The sequence below is a fragment of the Carettochelys insculpta genome, chromosome 3 (genome assembly GCF_033958435.1).
Source record: "Carettochelys insculpta isolate YL-2023 chromosome 3, ASM3395843v1, whole genome shotgun sequence".
Taxonomy (NCBI): domain Eukaryota; kingdom Metazoa; phylum Chordata; order Testudines; family Carettochelyidae; genus Carettochelys; species Carettochelys insculpta.
In genome coordinates, this window is record NC_134139.1 from 177,363,038 (window position 1) to 177,375,671 (window position 12,634).

The following is a 12,634-nucleotide window of genomic DNA, read 5'->3' on the forward strand; positions in this document are numbered from 1 at the left end:
CTGGTACAATGTAGCTGGCACCAGGTTCAAAACAAGTTCCCTCAAAATAACTTACGCAATTAGCACAACACAAATCGCTTATGTTATTTCAAGATAGGTTAGCCCTAACCAAATAGTGCTATGTGATAAAAGTCAGCTTCAGGCAGAAGTGTAATGAGACAGAAATTAAAACTGTTGAAGCAAGAGATTTTCCATGAATTGTTTCACCAGCTAAAGAGCTACTTGTTTGGATTCATCTAAAAACTATCATGATTATCTTGCATTTTAAACCAGGTTACTCCTCTGCTCCAGTCAGGTTTGCTGAAGTTATGATTTCTGGAAGTCCAGCAGAGCACACCACCACTAGGTATTCAACAAAGCAAGAAGCATTCTGATTCTCAGGGGGCTGGGAAATTGCAAACTTACCAGTTCTAGTCTTTGCAGGATCTTAGATCATGCACTCACTATTGCATCTGAGCACCTGCTGTTTTCTCCATGTTAGGAACCATAACTTACAGAAAAGCACAGGAGCCCAGATTTATGTCTGAAATAATGGATGAACAGGCCCACCAACACGGGCGAGGGAGGCAGGATGGACAAAGAGTGCAGTTGCCCTGGAGCTGGTGATACAAAAGGGCCGGGAGTTTCTGGATGCTGCCACCACCACTACCCACTGGAGCAGTGCTGGCTGGAGCCCTTTAAACCACTGCTGGACACCACACAATGCACTCCCAGCGGTTCTTAAGGATGCTGGAGGAGCCGGGAGTGCCATGCAGCACATGTCAGGCAGTGCCAAGAGCGGGGGAGAGTGGAGTTTGTCACCATCCAGGCTGTGCTGAGAGCTGACTGGCCGCAGCCCTGCCCTTCCACACAAAGTCCCATCCCTTTTGCGGCATGAGCAGGGCCCCCTCGCGTTGCCCAGGAGCCTGGCAAGGCTGCTGGCCCACTCTGGATGAACATTTGCTTTTGGTTCAGTTACAGGTCAGGTAAAAAATTAACACTAGCTCTCATTTTTTCACAATAAACTCAGCATGCCTAAGATGAAGCTAGCTAGGTATGGGTTGCAGCATTAGAACACTGTTTGAAAAGCATAGTGACAATGATAAATGTCTCTAATGAAGATGGATTAATCTGAATGAACTACAGTAGACAACTCAGCTGAAACTGCTGTTCATCATTCTAAACATTACTCACTTTAGCTAGTACAACAGTGAAAAAAGAGTCACTTTCCCCAAGACTTACTGAGATGGCATTCAAGGGAGTGTTGTCACAGTGAAAGAATCACAGAGCAGTCCAAAGCGGGGGTACATTGGAGAGGTACAACTGAGCATTTCTCAGGGATTTGAATTTCTTATGCTAGCTACACCTTTTCTGGAGATTATTTATGCACAACTTTAAAGCTTTGTCACTAAAACAAAAAACCCTAAAACAATAAAGTTGATGTTGATGATTCCAGTATATTTCTTCTTAAGAAATTACAATTAGCTCAGATTCTAATGTCTGTTCATAATGATAGCAGAGGGCAATGTGCAGCAGAAAAAAAGGGTTGAAAGCTTTCCACTTACCAATTAATTCTATTATTAAGTACTAAGAAAAAATAAGTGCCTACCAGCTGTGGCTTTATTATGTTTTCCCAGAACTAATGGGAAAGCTGGGAAAGTATTTTTTATTTTTGTTTGTCACCCTCCAACTGGCCTCCCAAAAAATCTATCACAGGCTTTTGTTTCTTGAAGAAATAACATTTATAATCCAAAGATGACCTGAACAGAAAAGATAATGACAGCATCAGTGGTGCTGAAATTAGTAACATGGCTTCAAGGCGGTAAGTATATTGTTCTTTACTGCAGAACCACAGGCATTTATTTTCTTGACCCTTAGAACTAAAGACGAGGTGAGCTGATTTGGAAGAGTTTCTACATGGTAACTGTAAAAGAGGGCTTTCCTACCAGCATTTTCCTACCTTCTCATCAAGTATTAGACAAGAAGTCACACTTTGAGTTCCAGCTGTTCATTGAACCGACTGGCCAGAGATGAATATTGCTGAACTAAAAGCTTCCACTTGTCAATAAAATGCCCTTTATCATTTCTTTATGATTTTCCAGCTGTCTGCTGCCAGAATCTTGTCAGTGGCAACAATTTGTTTCTCTCTGAGATGAGCAATGTCAAAATCCCCATTCTGAAAACCTTATACTGAGTTCAAACTTCACCCAGCTATAATAGTTTTATCTAGTTAACATATATTCAAAGGTCACTTCAGAATGGGTCTTAATGATTGAATGGTTGAAGTACACCCCGCTGATTTCAGAAATTTGTGACTGAAATGAGAATTTCAATCAATGCCATTGTTTTTTGCACAGGGAAAAACATCACACTGTCTCCCAAGCAGCAAGTGTAATTTCACGATGGAGGGGTAGGGGATTAGGGTGACCAGACAACCCTAAGAAAATTACTGATAAAATCCATTGTTTGTACCAGAGGCTATTTGAATTTATTTTATAGACTTTGTACAGTGGACATTATTTCATAATATGTAATTATTTTGCTGCATATTAGTTCTTTACTCACCACTGTGGCCCTGTCTCCAGAAATGAGTCCTGAGAGAGACAGTTGATGGTGGAGCTGCTGCTTACTCTAAGGCTTGACCCCCAGCAGGGTCACTGTCAGGTTCCTCTTTCCAGGAGGGTTTGGAACCAAAGTATCTTTGTACCCACCACCCCTGAAGTCTTCCTCTCACTGCCCCTCAGTAGTGCTACTTCCACAGTGGCTAGAGGGGAACTCAAATCTGTCCTCTTTTCCAGTTGCAGCCCAGGGATCCTGCAGCCATCAGCTAAGCTCTGCACATTTCCACTGCTGTTTCTCAGGATTACGTCCTACATTACCTCCCACAGGCTTCTTTACCATTCTCTGAAAGGCACGCACCTCCCTCCAAGCCAAGCTCCTTTTGCTCTCTAGCCTCAGAAAGAATGATGACTGACTTCCTCTCTCCTAACAGCCCCTTTCTGCCCTCAGCTAGCTAGGCTCATGCAAGCCCATCCCATTCCTGTCCAGGTGATCTTCATCCTGCAATTAGTCCTTATTGCTCCTCTGGGTGCATCCCAGTGAGTTGACTGGCCCATCTAATGATCTTAATCTCTCCAGGGGCTGGTGTGGGGTAATTCCCCCATCAGCGAAAGTGATCATATTTTGAAATATTTTCACTGCTGCTTACAGTTGGGTTTCCCTTGAAATCTTGAGAGAGCCTGAAAGATTTCTATTTGTCCCTACTTTTGCAAACAAAGGTAGATTGTGATAAAATGAGCTTGCATTTGATTGTATGGAAGATTTGCCTGAGATCCCTTAGAAGGTGGCAGTTAACATGTATCACCACCATATAAGAAGTCATTATAACACTAAACAAAATTATATAATTACATCCCCAAAAGTTAGAAGTTGTGTTCTTTGTGGGTGTAGAAGTAGCAATGGACTGTACTTAGGGAAGATGCACATTATTTTCTAACTAGCTCTACTATCTACAGAAAAGATAATGTGATGAAGCTGTGCTGCTGGAGAAAGAAAGGGGGGCTGGAGTTCACACAGAAGCTAAGGGTCTTCACATGCATTGTCCTCACCACTTGTGAGATGTACAGGCTTGGGAAAAGTCCTGTAGCTGTTTTCAGGGATGGATGTGCAAGGATGTCCATCATTAGATCCTTGTGGAGATGTCCTAGCAGAAGGATTTTCTCAGGGAATGTCCTGCAGAATAAGCTGCAGTTCAACTCCCTCAGTCTGGCATGAAATAAGCCAGTAAAACTAACAAAAATCCAACCACAGGAAGCACCGTAAAAGTAAAAATAAAAAGTGTAAAGTGAATAAAGAGAATGAATCCCAACTGACCTACACTACAAGGAAAGACATGAAATATCTCAGCACAGCTAGGAGAGGAGGGAAAATCTGTCTCAGAAGAACTGTCAAAGAAAATTCATTGAATAACAAGATAAACGCTGTTATAAAATGTCCTCAAAATGACTTTCAAGCTCCATCTCTTTTTAACCCTTGTTCACATTCCCAAAAGTTAAAAAGTGGTTAATGCTTTCATTGTGGCCAAACACCTGTCAAATTCTTATTTTAGTTTGATTTTAACTAGAGCAGGAGCTAATACCCTACCTAATTAACTGAGCATTTTCCTTTTCTAATTCTTTTGCTGCCTTTTCTTCCACCAAGGTAACCCACAAAATAGGATTGCTGTAGAGCCATGAAATTCCGTAAAATAAGATCATGAAGATAGCAAACAGTGAAGATACAAAAACTAGTAATATATTCAAATTTATTCACATGCTCTTAATTAATAATAATTCTAATTTTGTTTGAACTGAATAACTTGAAAAACATGCAATTTAAAAGGAAATTTTCATGTGTCTGATAACAAAGTTGCTATCTGTATCTCATTGTCGTGTATGAACTGCTAGAAGTGAAAGCAGAGATAGAGATTTCCCCCTCCTTGAGTACCTTTTGTCTTTTATTCATCTGTGATTGTTGTGCTGATAGAGAGGCATAATCCCCACATGCTTTACTCAAAGAAGACCTGTGTAAAATGCTTTTGCTGAAATTCAGATATCCGTATAATGGAGGCCTAGATGGAGACCTATACGATGGACACCTTAGTCTGAATGCTAGTGACTTCAGACATTTTGGGGTCCATTTCAGATAAAGCTCTAAAGTTTGTACACTTCTCCAACATTTTTCTAAACCAATTAATCTTCTTCAATCATCAAGCTGATACGCACATGAGGATGTGCTTTCTGAAGCTGCAAAGAAAAAACATTAATTTAAAGCACTGTGAAAACGAAAAATAAAAGTTGATTTGTGTTTCATCCTTAAAATGGGAGAAAAAGTGAGAATAGTGGACTATGATACCCAAATTAGTCTTTCCATCCCTACTGTTTTCCTATTAAAAGAGATACTGTACTTTCATCTTGAACTTCTTAGGCTCAAAATTGGAACACCAATGCTATCTGCAAACTAGACATTCTATAACATCCTCCCCAGAAGCACCTCCTAGGTTTCATAAATGACATTATACTACCATGCCAACCTGGTATCATGACAGCACTTGTTGAAGTACAATTTTCATCAAGAGACTGTTACTTCTGCAGAATATCTTGACCCACCTCTATGAACTTTGATAGTGCCCCTCAGCTAATGAGAGTACCTAGAAATAAGGTCACACTGTCAGCTACAAAGATATGTCAAAGTGAATGTGCTAGTGGTGGGTCTTAATAATGTCCCCTTGGTTCCTTTACTGAATGTTGCTTGCTTGACTATTTTCAGCTGAAAAACCCAAACGTACATGCACAATGTAGAGATGAGTTTGTCTCTATACACCGGAGTACTTTTTCTGTTTTTTTTTTAAATAGTCTATGTTTTTATAATGCTGGATTTAAATACTAGCCAAGCCCACCCTAGTAGAAACGACTAGGAAAAAGAGATTTTTATAAGCTCTTTTTCCCTTGAGTTGGCAGTTCTCAGGTTTGGTTTAAGATGGTGAGATAGGCTGTGTCTACGCTTGCATTCCTCTTTCGAAAGAGGCATGAAAATGAGGGAAATCAATAATGCAAATGAGGTGCAGATTTACATACCTGGTGCCTCATTTGCATATTCTCCTTTTGAAAGAGCTTCTTTCAAAAGAAAAACAGCAGTGTAGATGCAGCTCTTTTGAAAGTAAACCCCATCTTCAAAAGAAACTTTCTTCCCAAAAATATAGGAAGCTCCCAGTGAGCCAGGATGGGTGTTTATTTGAAATCTGAATGTTTGAAAAGATGCAGCACAGGCTCCTTTTCCTAGCCAACCAGCAAGGAAAGGGAGAAGTGGAAGAGGGACATGGGTTGGCCCTAGCCTGGAAGATGACTCATAGGAGTTATTCGCTTATATAGCCCAGAAACATCACAATGTGATGGAGTTTTCACAAACCAAAGAAGCAGGAGTAAACTCTGCATCTCAGGCTGGTAACGTGGAGGCTAACATATTTGTTATTATGAAGGATCTCGCAAAACAATAGGCTGCATTCTTAACATACAATCCTAGCGTCTGCCTCAGTGTGGATGGAGGAAACATCACTGCAGTTGGCCTTCCCCACTGCCTCTGATCCCCCAACACCTCCCCTAAAAAACCTGATCATTCTGCTCAAGAAAATGGATGGGAGGGAAAAAATGTGACCCACCACTTTATTACAGCTGCATTTAGTAGGTTTTTTTAAATAAATCATTACTATAAAATTAAAACATTTGTGTCCACTTCTCAAGCACAATGTAAATTGCCATAAAACTATTCTTCAGGGCTCTATCAGTCCCAACCCCTTCCACATTAAAACAGCCTGCCTGTACTGCAAAAACAAGTTTATTACTTTTTTGACTTTGCTCCACTTCTAGCAAATAATAAAAGATATCGAAGGAAATATTTTAAAATTTCAGGTGTTCTCCAAAATGCCTGGTTAAGGCTAGTATCCCTCCGCAACCATTGTAACTTGCAATCCTGTCCAGTCTTTATCAGCTCCTCAGTCACTAACACAGGAAAATTTCCCAGGTGTAAATGGAAGGTCTCAACCCCTAGTATCTGGATGGCATTTTCTTCATTCTGGTATGTGAAGTAGCACAAATGCTTATAATGTTTCAGCAGCCTGAAAAGAGTGCAATGTAATAGACATTGCTGGTATATCTTCTAGCAACCCTGCCAAGCATCCATCCCCACAAAACAATTTGAATAGTTGGAGGGTAAAATTAACTCACAACTTCCTTTGCTGGATAGAAGTCTGCTGTTCCCAGAGTCCTCTGCCAACATCCGACTAACGCTCGTTCCTCAAGGAAGAAGGGAGGTGTCAGCAGAGGTCGTTTTCGTGACATTTGGCCGCATGCAGATGGTCAAATGTTGGCAAAGCCTCTCCTGACAGAACTATTGGCAGGAGATACACAAATGCTTTGCACAATTTGCGTATCTTTTGCTGACTGATCTCTTGAATCTAGACATAGCCTAGGAGTCAAATACCCCATGGAATCGTTTCCATGCTATCGTACACTGTAAACATTCAGGACAATTCCTGGGAGAGCCAGTCATTAAGTCATGGACAACCACAGTGCTATCGGCTTCACATTACACCAATTTCCAACAGGGCAGAAAGAGAACAGATACAAGGACCGTAGAAATCAGTAGCATGAGTGATAATGCTTTATCTGGGGTAGTACTTACTCACACCAAATGAGGACAGTAAATACATCCACTGTTTATTGGTATCCAGTGCATCCAATTCAGTGAGTCCTGTATATGCCACCATGGCCCACAAGGGCTCGCACAATGGTGTTGTGTCTTTGGCTATTGAAATGTGGGGAATAGAATAGGTTATATGTATCTCCTCAGATGCACCAGCCCAGTTTTGGAAGCCCAGTCATACAAACTCTGAACTTATTTCATCAATAGTTCAGCCTGGAGCTGTACATCATTAATCACCTTTCAGATCTCCATGATAACTGCACCATGTCAAGATTTTCAAACCCTGAACTTCAGTCACGTATCTTGATATCTTCCTATAAGTAACATGATTCCTATAACTGGAGGGCAGCTGTGACTGTACAACCTCCTCTTCCCAAATGCTGATGGGACCCAGACCTAATTTCCGCTCATTGCCAGCTTGATGATCACGGACGCTCATTCAACCGAAATCCAGTGCTGGCCTTTAAAATTGACCTGTAATTCCAGATTATGAAGGATTCTATATTGAAACGGTTTCTTTACCTGCAATGTTGCTGCTGCTACTTCTACTTCCAGTCCATGTTGTATTGTTCACTATTTTAAAATACAAAAGATTACCAGATGGTCAGGGTGAGGACATCTAACTCCGTCTTTATCTCTCACTGGGCCAAGCTATCGGTAAAGTTGTCAGAAGAGCTTGTGACCTCAGGTAGCATTTCTCCCCAGAATGGGGATGTAATCAGATTGGGAAGTATTGGTTTATGATTCTCTCTCTTTTCTTTGTTTAAAGGCAGATGCATAATGTTATTTAACTGCGGGGGTAGGGAGAGAGTGTGTGTGTGTGTGTGCGCGCGCGCACACCAGAATCCTGTTCCTATTTTGTTGCTTTGTACAGTATTGTATCTTGTTTGTAATAATTACAGGCTAATGTAATTATAGACTTCTATGTAATTTTTATTATTTTTCTTCATGGCAACAGCTCTGGTAAGTTTAAAAAACATATAAATTACAATGAAAATAATGAGTTATTTGGGGGAATGTATGCAAATGGAAGATCAGTGAAACGAATAGCATGTGGCACAGGAAAAAGCAAATAAAAACATTAGAGAACATCTGCATAAAAAGGTCACAGACAAGTTTACTTTGTTATCAAAGGCTTCAGTCCTGCCATGAGCTGCACACAAGCAAAATCCAGCAACCAGTGAAGAGGACCAACTAGGCAGCTAAATTCCCTCAGCTAGCACCAGACAAAAAAGGGTGTTTGGCACACTGCAGGTCTGGGCCCTTGGTGTGCTTTTCTCCACCTTTCCAAGGTTCCTTTCATTGAAAGAGTGCTTCACACACCATTAATACAGCTAGCTGCATAAAGCCTAAGTTAAGGATTTCAGAACAGCAAGGAAAAAATTAAAGAGTTTTGCTGAAATATCTGATATGGAGACACCCCTCTCTCTGCCACCAGAAAGGGTTACCAGTCGCTACAGATACATTGTGGCACCAGTCCTGGGAAGACTAATGCATACTCACAATTTTGTGTAAAGTAAGTAGTCCTCTAAACTTCAGTGACACCTCTCATAGAATCTGCTCTGTCTCGTGTTGAAGTCAACAGCAAACTTGGACTGCCCTCGGTAGCCCAGGCTCAAGGCTCTGAGGCTTGATCCCACATCATTCAAGTACATGGAAACAGGTGCAAACCCACAGTACATAAAATTAAGCATGTACTTAATCCTTTGCAGGGTCAGTATTTTAGCTAGGCCTTGTCTACAGTGGGATAGATGTCAACAGCAGCTATGTGGACACTAAAAAGAGCTCTAATAAAAATGGGTTTTCCATCTTCATACTTGCTCAAACTCTGTGGCAGAGTTTGTGACAGTTGGGGCAATATCAACAGATGAGGAATAAACTGTGGGTACCCGTCCCATAATGCAACTCAACACATTCTGCTGCTAGGTTCGTGGGAAGGCGAAGCAGATTGGGGCACATCTTGGGACTGGGCTCAATGTCCCATGATGCATTATTTTCTGTCTCAACATTCCACAGGCTTCCAGCTTTCTTTCATGGCATTTTTCAGCTGTCTTTGTTTGCTGTGCACCCCACCGCGTGTGGATGGATGGGTCCCACACTCCTCTCCTACGCTCTAATAGCTGTCTTTAAGGCATCACAGATAGCAATGCAGTTAATCTTAAAGTTGCTAACTGAACAAGACTCAGTTTCCTGACATGGTGTGTAATATGGACAGCAGAAACTTTAGATTTTATTTATTTATTTATTGGCATTCACACAGCACTTGCACACACAGTGGGCCATTGCTTTTGGGCCCTGTAAACAAGCACTGAATGGTGAACTCACACTGTCATGCAGGTCTGGGATGACAAGCAGCGGCTACAGAATTTCTGGATGTTGAAAGTCACCTTCCTGGAACTGTGTGAGGAGCTGGACCCAGCACTGTGGCACAAGGACACCAGAATGAGAGCTGCCTTGTTGGTAGAGGACCCCATGGCAATCACAGTGTGGAAGCTTGTGATTGTAAATTGCTAACCCTCTCTCCCACTTTCCCTTTTTCTGTCAACAACGTGTTTTGTAAAAATAAGCAGTTTCTCAGCTGAACCCCTCTTCAAATATTTAAGTGGCATTGGTATTTATTATTCATGTACACCACTTGACTAACAACGTGACAGACTAGGACCAAAAAAAATTAAATAGTGCACCGCAACTTCCGACAAGAAAGCTTATTTTCTCAGCAGAAAAAAAACTGTTTTTGCTTTTACTTTTTCAAATATATCCTAAAATGATCTTGTGTTTAATCCAAGGATCCCCAAACACTTTGCAGACTGAACAACTTGATACACAAGATGAAAAAAACACTGCTCTCATCTGGGAATACAGCTACAACTAGTACAAAATGTAGTAACTCTTACATTATACACTGGAATACTACACAGCATTTCAGGAAACAGAAGAGAAGGAAAAATAACATTCAACTGAAACTGCAAGGGAAATTTAGGTAAGCAGAATGTAATTACTCAAGTTGGAATTTACTCCAGACACTAGAGCAAGCACTCTGTCTTTTGAAAAATGCTATGAGATCTTTAACTAGAACAAGGCCAAGACCATGGTTTGATAGCACATCTGAAAACAGCAACCTCAGCAGCACAGCGTTAGCTCATGCAAGACTAAGGTCTAGGTTCAGACCTGAGGTAGGAGGAAGAATGCTGCCTATAGATTATCGTCACCAAGTCCTGATGTACACAGCTTTTCCTTGAAGTCTTCCCCTCTGGCCAAACTGCTCAGTTGGTGCACAGTACAAGGGAGTGAGGTGACAAGTTTTTTTAATAGTATTCAAACTAGTCTTTGCTATTCCCACTTTTTGTTCTTTATGTCGGGGTAGAGGGGGTGCTAGGCAGTTACCAGAGGTAAACTACCTGAAGACACAGCAAAGTCTACTCTTGCCATTAGAAGCAATAAGTGAGCAGAATCCTAAAAACAAACTATGCTAAGATTGTAATTTTAATCATTTGCATTTGTTTGCAACAGATCTTAAAATATTCTTGCAGTGATAGTTTCTGTTAGAAAAGCATCTCTTCAACTGCATGAAACATGCTAGAATGCATTGTGTCAGTCTAAATATTGTCTCTGACCTTTTCAGTTCTTTGTGCTGTAAAGATGAGTCTTTTGTTTCTTTTTGTTACAGTTTGCATAGCACTGGTATTACAATTTAAGTTTATTTGCATATTTTGATCTAGCCAGTTTAAAGCTGACACTCCTCCAGTTCCACTGGATTCTGCGAGCCAGAAAAAAACTTGAAATTTTCTCAACTCAAAACCCCACATTAATAAAGAGCCTAAGATGCCTAAAGATAAGCATCACTCAGACATATATTTATGTACTCTGTATGTGTATGTCTAAATAGATAGATGGTATATAAAGTGGTACATATGCAACATAATGTATATTTATAGTCACACATGTGCAATAGGTAAACTTGAAAATGCTAATATATGTCACATTCATGAACAATGAAAAGCTCAAGTGGGTGTAGCAAGAAGTAGGGCAAATTCACAGGAAGGCAGAAAACAAAGTGGATTTTTGGTTGGTTGGTTTTTTTGAAGAGAGATCTAGACAGAACTAGGTAAGACTGAAGAAAACAGATTTACTTTTCCTAAGAGAAAGACTCCATGCCCCTGTGCTAATCTGTGGCACTTACTACATCCTCCAAAGAAGGTATTTGGGAATGTAACATGAAGAGGGAAGGTCACAATTGTTTGAAGGGCTGCTTTTCAAGGTCCAAGAAGAGAACAAAGATGATTACTTAAGCCTATGGATTTTCTAAAATACAATGTGTACATATTCACCTTCATACTGAGCAGCTAAGTAATACATTCAGAATCCCAATTTAGCCATAGTCACATGTTTAGGCTGGAAACCAGGTGGAAGAGGTGTAATAAAGAACTTCTAAGCCATCCAGAACAGACTGGTGTTCATGGTACATTCAGCTACATGCATTAGGTTAATTAAGAGATAAATTAGGATAAAAGTTTTACATCAGTTCACATTATCTGGTAAGCAAGTGTAGCAGTGACCGTGTACATTAGTTGATACTGACACCTGTCATGTGACAGGATTTTTTTCTTAACCTGCTGTAGCAGATCAGGTAACCTGAGCCAGAAATCAAGTGACTTTGTTTACCAGCACTGCTGTGGGTCATACCTTTGTTGCACCTAGTAGATAAATATTAGATTTAGAGTTTGGTTTGCCTCAGATCACCACACAGATATGAACATGATTATGTGAAGTTTCCTAAACCAGCTGGAATCTCTTGGGTGTTTAAAAATGGGGCTTGAAATCATTTAGGAAAAGAGCTACAGCCTCAAGTCGTGCAAATCAGCATAACTCTTGTGAAAGCATTTAAGCTATATTTATTTACACCAAGTGAGAATCTGGCCACATGTTTTGGGTGAGAATTTTGATTTTTCTTTCTCCAGATTCGTTTTATGGAAATTGAGAGAGAACAATCTTATTCTCATGGTACCACACATACACACTCTTCTTATTCTAGTAACAGAGAGGTAGCCATGTTAGTCTGTATCCTAACAAAACAAAAAAGCAGTCGTAGCACTTTAAAGACTAACACAATAATTTATTATAATCTATAATTATATTAATTATTTTCCAGTACAGCACTATCTCCAGATCTGAAGAAGTGGGTCTGCTCCATGAAAGCTCATCTCCTAATACATTATTCTGTTACTCTTTAAAGTGCTACATGATTGCTTTTTTGTCTTCTTATTATAGTTGCTAAAGGATCCTGTAAAGATGGAGATACATGAACATTAATGAGCATGAAGTAATAGAACAAATGCAAGCTTATACAGAAATTTCAGATGTTTGCAAAGGGTTAAAAGAAAAGAGTGTCTTTCTCAGAGCTGCCTCCCCCACTCTC